Source organism: Plectropomus leopardus, chromosome 12 (genome assembly GCF_008729295.1).
Source record: "Plectropomus leopardus isolate mb chromosome 12, YSFRI_Pleo_2.0, whole genome shotgun sequence".
In the NCBI taxonomy this organism is placed as follows: Eukaryota; Metazoa; Chordata; class Actinopteri; order Perciformes; family Serranidae; genus Plectropomus; species Plectropomus leopardus.
The window spans coordinates 18,748,587-18,757,542 of NC_056474.1; positions in this window are offsets into that span (position 1 = coordinate 18,748,587).

The following is an 8,956-nucleotide window of genomic DNA, read 5'->3' on the forward strand; positions in this document are numbered from 1 at the left end:
ATCAAAATTGAAATGTGTATCATCATGCATCAAGTTCCCAGCAACATTTTTTTATAAAGTCAATTAAAAATTTAAATTAAAACATGGATAAATAAAAATAGCACGCTGAGATTTACAAAGTAAAAGTTCCTCCCATGCTGACACTGTCTTTACACTTATCAATTAATTTTATCCGTTAAAGATAATCTGTAAAATGCCAAATATTCGCCCCAATAATTGGCCAGACCGATAATCTTTTGACCCCTAATACTTACAAGATTTCTAGGTTTATTACAGTTTTTCTTCATTGTTAAGACACATAAATAAAACTGGGATTCACTTGATCTTTATCATCAATTTCTTAGCACAACAGAAGTCTTCTCTTGCAAATGTTTTGACACTTTCTCACTGGTTTCACACATTTTTCACATCTGTTTTCAAAACAGTCAATACCAGTCTCATAGAAAGACACCACGGTTTTCAGTTGCTGTGGTTTTCTCATTGATCTCTTGTAAGACAGACCTCAGGAGTGAAAAAATCAGTCATAACCGCACAACCAACAATAAACCAACAAATAAATAAAAAACAATAGCTATACTCACAAAATTTCTAGGCTTATTGCAGTTTTTCATGATTGATCAAGATAAATGAAATGGTGGCTACTGTAAATCTGCAGCTGCTGTAGCTGCAGCTGCAGATTTACAGTAGCCACCATCTTGCTTGTTCAAGTGCACTTTGATAGCACTTAGAAATGCAGAAAGGGGACATGCAGTTTCATTCTCAACAGGACAGTCTTAACCAAAACTGGATTTAAAAAAAAAAAAGTATTTATTTTTTAAAGTTTGTACCCAATCAGCTGACTGCACTCAGAATAGTCAGCTCGAGATTCAATAATAGTGCTCAACGAGTGCACACAGTTTTGTAATTTAGAGCAGAGTAGACAAGTTGGAGTCATGCGCATGGTTTGACTCTTCACATTTGTAGAGTCAAAACCAGTAAAGTCATGTCCTGCATTAGAGTAGTTATGAAGGTCTCATGACTGGGATGGACGAGTAAAGAGTAAATCAGAGTCAGATGAAAGGGTACGGTGTGCCTCCTGTTGTTACACAATACCAAGATGGAATGAATGGGTTTACCTTTAAATAAAGACTTTACAAAAAAAAATATAGCAGAGGTGTGGACTTGAGTCACAAATTTGATGACTTTGGAGTCGACAAAATCAAAAGAGACTTACAGCTCGACTTGGACCTCAGCACATGTAATTTCACTCGGTCTTGAGCCTTTTGACTTAAAAATACTTGATAGTGAAAAAGTATCATTTGTTCATGCACCAAGACTATGAGGTGTTCAACAAAAAACTAACTGGGGGTGCTGTCGAGCAATTAGGATGCACTCAAAGCTCCTACAGATTTTAAAAACTCCATTCTATCCAAATCATACAAAAGACTATTTAAGAAACCGAGAATCTTATCAAGTTCTCTGGGAAATAAGTAATGTGGCGAAAATGTCAAAAAAGGGCAATACAAAGCCAGACGCGTATGAGGAAACAGGCCAAAACGAAGCCTTGGGCTCAACTACAACAGAAGAGGATGTTCAACATTGACATGCTTCAGGCGATAGTATCACTCCACTCAGAGCTAACACTCGTCAACAAGATAACAAATTGAAGTATTTGCAGGATGAAAATTACACAGATGCAAAAACTTTCAACAAACTTGTTTTCACTTAATACTGATTTTAAAAGCATTGATAGTTTTTGTAAATTGAATATATCAAGCTGTTGTTAAAATTGCATTACATTTGTTGAGGGGTGCCATATGACTTATTAAAGACTTGAAACTCAAAGTTTAGAATTTGGGACTTGCTAGTCAGGACATGGGACTTGAGTGCGAAGACTTGAGACTTACTTGTGACTTGTAAAACAATGATTCAGTCCATCCTCTTAGAAATAGTGCAAAAGGCTATTCCTGTCCACCATTTGTTTTGTTTAAAATGTGCATTTTTTCAGAGCAAAGATTTTAAGCCTTTTCTAGGACCAAATAATTTTTTTCAGTACGTTCATGTGATAAAAAGCGGTTGAGTTCATAGAAAGGTCTCTGTCTATGATTTAGAATCGATTAAGATTTAAAATGTTATGATTAACCAGCTTCACGTTTGTATTTATTTATTTTGCTGTGGGACTGTACCTGTAAATCAATATAGTCAGTAGGTGAAAGTCCAAAACATCAAAAATACACAGTTAGATAAACACAAGGGAGTACTCAGAATCATCCTGTATGAAATTCTCTGAAATTCCAATGCAGTTTGAGATAAAATATGTCAAAACAACCCTCAACAGTTGCAAAATGACCACAGCTGATGATAAACTAAACTTTATTTAGCCTAACAGACAATCATTAGAATGGAATTACCGAGGCATTCACAGTGTGTGTAAGGACAAGCGTGCATCAGAAAATGAGAGAAACTGAATTATTGCCTTCTGCTGGTGCACATGAGGACTTCTGCTGACAGTTAAGAGGATCACGAGATTGAAACTGCAACGATCAAATTTACTGTTATTGAAAGCCAAACGCTGTGAAGAAGTTTCCCAATTTGTCTGTCTATATCCGTCTGTCTGCCTCTCTGTTTCAGTTTGTCCCACACTCCCTCCGTTTCTCAGTGGTTCTGTAGATCAGTTGAATGTAGCATGAATTTATCTTACTATTCTGTATATTTGTGCCTATCTTCACATCGCCCTGTTATAAAATTCCAATTGTGACTTACAGTATTTATCTAACTCGAATACTATGAATTAATAGTTTATTTGTGAGTAATTTTATCTTTTAGATTTTATTTAAAAATTGCAACACTGCCAATGTATGAACATACATAGAAGACATAGATTATTAAGGGGAAATTCAATTTTTCACTCTGTTGTTATATACATGTTTCACAGGCCAGAAATACACACAAATGCACAAAAAGGACATATACATAATGGAGAGATAGTTCTATTTAACTATTTGAAACATGGATTTGACATCACTTTTCCTATGCAGCTTTCAGGTGCCTTGACAAGTATTAAAACCTAGGAACCCTGAGCTAATTGATTTGCTTTCTTTTGAAAATATGGGGGGAAATGACAATGGGAAACTTTGTTAGTAATGTTCTGCAAATTATAAGAAAGTAGAGTTGTTTTTTTTGTTTTTTTTAAGCTAAGGAAAAATATCCCAAAACTATATTTATTATTATATTTTACAGAAATATTATTTTTATTTTTTTTATTTTTATTTATTATTTCCTTGTTTGGTTGGTTGATTTTCTTTTTTTTTTTTTTTTTTTTTTTTTTTTTAATTTTTGGGTAATTTTCTAGACTTTATGATTTTTTCAGTTTTGGGTAATTTCTTCTTAAGTAGCTAATTGCTTTCTTCTCATGTTGTGGAAAGAAATCAAGCAAAATTGCTCAGGCTTAAAAATATTAATGCATATTTCTAAGCACTCCAAGGAACATTGATTGATTTGGTGTCTTGTTTAAGGGCACCTCGGCAGTGCCTAAAAGGCAAACTACAAACCTCTCTTACCAACCTGTCCACACAGGGACTTGAACTTAGGACCCTTTGGTTCCCGGACCACGTCCCATAACATTGATTGTGCCGTTTTCTGTGTATATCTGGAGCTGCTGAAGACAAAAAAGAAAGCAATACATCATGCACTAAAGGAGCAATGTGCTATAATAATAACTGCGCATTTACATAGTCAGTACAGATGAAGCAGAGGCTGAGTCAGGTTGTTCTCAGACATCATGATAAGGAGAAATTCCTGCAGCCGCAGCAGGCTGGAATGATGACACCCTGATACTGAAGTTAAACAAAGAACTACTATTGTGACGGACACATTGTTGCAATTTAAATCTCTGCTATGTCACCCAAATAGTTTCAAACTTTGTCAGAAATTTCTTTGTAACAGCAGCAAGGATCATGACTCCAGTACCAAAGCTAAAAGCACGTGCACACACACAATATGTGATGTGTAAATGAACTGTGAGCATTTGTGTGTCTGTCTGTGTTAAAGTCCACCAACACTCATGTCTCATGATATCCCACACATATGGAGAGGTAGTGTCTCATGATTCCTGTTGTACTTTGACCAAACAGACGGGTGGGGAGCTAATGAGAAGCATGCTCTGCAGAGAGTGTGTGTGTGTGTGTGTGTGTGTAGGTTATGTATCCATCTGGAGTTGACCCCATCACTATCAGTGTTTGGGTTCAAAGGGAATAAAAAGGAGGAGGTAGGGATAGAAGGTAAGGCAAAAATAGATATTGTTTAACTAATGGTCAAAAACTACATGTGGCTGATGCTATTTTAGGTCCCATTAAAGGGACACTTCAGAATTCATGTGGGTAAGTTTTAAAAGTATCTAAAAATATCAGTGTTTCAGCATTATGTAGAACAAAGTGGAATATTATTTTTGCACATTTAGCAGCAAACAGTGGTGAAAGAAGTATTCCGATCCTTCGCGTAAGTAAAAGCACTAAAACCACAATGTGAAAATACTACACACCAAGTCCTGCATACCAAACCTTACTTATCATCAGCAAAATGTACTCAAAGTATCAGAAGTAAAAGTATTCATTCTGCAAAAAAGATGCTCAGTGTTTTACTGTTATAGCCACTATATGACTCAGTAGTCACCATTAGAGGAAAGAGATATTAAACTGTAACAAGTCATACAAATTAACTGAATGAAATGATAGGATAGTGTTATTTAATAAAAACAAAATGCATTTGGTCCTTCTTTATTTGTTTTGTTACTCTTACATAGGCATGTCCAAAGTCCGGCCAATCATGGCCTCTGGGTTGATTTTAAATGGCCAACAACTTGATGTTAAAAAGATACTATATGTGTCCCATCACAGCATATCAGTTAATCAAACTACATCACTTTGCATTTTGTCCATACACCTCATGATGGCAGGGCCATCATACAGGTTGAAGACATGCACTAAGAAAGAACTACGCAGGCAGAACATAGATGGTCGATGTAACAGCTCCCCAAAAATGAAGCCAAAACATCTTGCCACCCCCCTGGTGGCTAGCTGCAGTATTGGTCATAAACTCCGCCAAAGTATTTTCCGAAGATACTTTCAGTCATTAGAAATACAGTTCTTATAACACTGGTGTTTGTTTAACTGATTGTTTTACTGATGCATTTGGTTATAATTAGTCATTGATTCAATAAAAAAGGAATTTGATGACATGACTGACAGCACTGTGTGCCTATCGCTGTTGCTTGGGATCAATAGCACTGCTAGCAGACAGCTGTATGAGCAGACTCTTACATTTTGGCTTCATTTTTTTACAGTGGGATTAAGTAAATACACATCAACTATCTTTAAATACAGTCCATGAGGCAAAACTAATATGTTTTTGATAAACAGATGGTAAACAACCAAACAAAGGGTTACCTAACAGCAGACATTTCCTGCTGGGTAGCAAACACGACTGCAGCAAAGTCAAAAAAAAAAAGTCAACAGTTTTCTTCTTCTTTGCTTTTCCCCCGTCTGTCTGAATACTTTTCAATGTGTGCAGTACCCTTCAAAATAAAACTTTTAAGACATTTAAGGCCAAATGTACTGTATCTTCTTTGCAGGGCTAAATTAAAGGCTGATTCTTCGTCATCAAAAGTGTCCTTTTTTTTCCGTTGATAAATCACTTAAATCAGATCTGCACTGGAAAGCATGTTTGGATCGCTGTATAATAAATGTTCGGTGATCCACGGTGCTTGGTATTCATACAGTATTTGTGGTGCTATACGCTATGATGTGGGGGTGTGAGTATACTTGGCTTTGAAAGAACAGTTTCCCCATGGAATCCATAAGACTTCTGTGGCTCACCAGAAAATGTTTCCAGCTCCATAAACTCAACAATAAAGTGCAGCAGACTCAGTAAGTCGATAAGAAGCAAGACTTTGAGATTTGGATATTTGCTGATTTTCAGTTCTGTTTGCACAGTACGTTTACATAGTATATGATAGCAGCACAGTATCAGCCATGTGGCATACATTAGTGGCGCTACTACTAAAATACAATACCTTGCACCACATTTTAACTGAGTTGGTTGAGGTATTTTTATGAATTTTGCCATGGCTAACACTGGTCATCCAATATAGTTTACAGCAAAGCATATGGTATTTTATATATTTTAGTATACTTTATATGCTCATTATAGATTTTCAAAATCTTAATCTAGTAACTAGGTATGGCTGGTGTATCAATAGAGTGTAGTACAAAGTAAAAGTAAGAAAAAGTGGAGAAATGTTATGAGCAAAATATACTAAGAGTATCAATAGTATTTAAAAAATTAGTCATATATATTATATGATTATGACCATATTACATATTCAGTTATTAGGTTATGGTTATCACTTAACTGCACTACCTACATAGCATTTTATGATCTAAGATGATCTTGTGTTTTTCTGTTTTGTATGTAAAAAGTTCATCAGCATACTGGCTGGTAACTATACCTGTCATATATGAGTATTGGGAGCAAAGATCTTAAAAATGTAATGGAGTGAGGTTGAAGAACAAAGCAGCATAAATACATAAGTAGCCTGCAGTATGAGTATCTCCAAATAGTAAGACTAGTACCCGAGATAATGTATTTGATTATTTCCAACCACTGGAGTAGCTTATGTTTATTAATAAAAATAGCAATAAGAATATGTCTGAAAATATACATTAACATGAATTAAACATATTTTGAGAGAGTGGAGTTTTTCCTCACCTACCTTAAAAGCAAGTGCAGGTCCAGACTGCAGGCTGAGGATGATGAGGCCATCACCCTGACAACCTCAGTCTCTCTGTTTTTATATGCCATGCAGTTCATATTCAATATGTGTGGTAGGGGAACCCTGCTCCATCACTCTTCCAGCTCATGGGCCCTTGACCTGAAAACATTGGAGACTGATGTATTAGAGACAGAAATCTATACTGAACATGAACTGTCATTGTCCTATTATTTCATTTCAATAATGTCCAATGACACGCTATTCCTTATAAAACAAGAGAGCTGTTGAGCAAGAAATCTCTGTATAATTTGTACTGCTCGCTTGTGGTGCCATATATGTCTTACTGTGACAAAACAAAACAAATCTAGACCCTATAATTAAACTTCAGAAAAGAAAACAAATACATAAAGCCGGCGATTATGATTCTATAAAATATTTTTTTAAAAGATCCAATACCTTAAAATTTGTAACATTGTGTATAATTTTATTATTTTATTATTTTATTTTAAAATTGAGAGAAGGAAATTCATAATTTAAAAGCGTTGTTCATTTTTTAAACATGTAAAGTGAGAACAATTGTATAACACAGATGTATTTTTAGTTTTGGGACTCAAATTAGGGAATGGACTCAGTGATGAGGTGAAATTGTGTTGCTGTCTGATGAGTGTTTTAAAAAGCCTTAAAATTTTAAATGATTACAAATTATAATGTAAAATCATTATAGTGTAAAATAATTCAAAAACTGATTCTAGTGTGAAATAATAAAGGGTTACAGTTTGAAGTATTTCAGTTTTGTTTTGTTTTAATTAATTTTTTTAAAATTTCGTTTCTTTGGTGTTGCTGTTATTCTGGGTCATCCTTTTGTTGATATTAGATAGGCAAAAATAAGCCTTGGGCTTCAGCCTATTTCTTTTTAGGTTACTGATTGAAAATTAAAAGTTAAAAAATGAAAAATTGTGTGAAATAATCTGTTTTTCATGACACATGTAACCAAAATAAAATTATTCATTCATTCACTTTAATTAATAACATTTTTCAATCAACTCCTCACACCCCTGACTCAGCCTCTAACCTGAAGGTGCCTGAACCTCACCTATTGAACAACAGCAGTCCTCTCTGCAGCACCCAGACGGGACTAAATGCTGCCACCCAGCGGTGATATTTTGACATATTTTACTACAAATATTTTCTTGATGGAGTATTAGGGTCGTTTTCTTGTTGTTATCAAAACTGTACTGAAATAAATGGTAAATAAAGTGGTCCGTTTCCTTGAAGGGACCGTACAGAGCAGTGTTGAAGTGTCTCAGAGATTTTTTTTTGTTTAAAAATCACTGGTCTTCTAATCATTCTATTCATCTTTTTTTAAATCCATCAAGGTAACATCACTAACTTTTGGAGAACACAAGGTGGAATCAGAGAATACTGCACACTGCTTCGTATCATACGCCCCCTTATGACATAACCAAAATTAGGAACATTAAGAATGTTAAAGAACAAATAATAAAATAGCACTGCATACAAGAACATATGAGGGTGCAAGTTCAAAAACACAATTTCATAAATAAGTCAGAAAAACGTGGATAAGAGAATTAAACTCATGTTAGCAGATCAAAATTAAGAGTAAAGAAATAACCATATGTATAAGCAGATGAGACGCTACTAAATGAGATGGTTGAACGCCAATAAAAGAATATAATGATACCTTTATTACTTATGTTCTTATTTATTGCTACATCTATTCCCTGACTTGTTCTGTGTATTGTCCTTGTGTAAAATACAGTAATATTAAATTTTCTGGCAAAACTGCTGAGGAATAAAAAGTATTAATAATATGGCTGCTTTACTTTTGGGTGGGGTAATTTAGGATTTACATCATGCCCATCATAAAATACATTATATACATACATTTCTATAATATACATTATTAAAATAATAATATAATAATAATCAAAAAACATAACTACAATAGTTATAGTTATAATAATAAAATAATAATAAGAATAATAAAACAAATAAAAAAAAAACAAGGGGAAAATTAAGTAATTACAAGCATTACTGTCGTCAGTAGTTTTCACTGGAATTTCATGTCATCATGTTGCACATTTCGCAATATAAAATTACAAGTAATTGCCATAAGTGTAGTCACGGTTCCCTGTTTTTGGGTGACTGTGGTGAGTCTGTGTCCGGTGTCACACCGCCTCTCGGGTC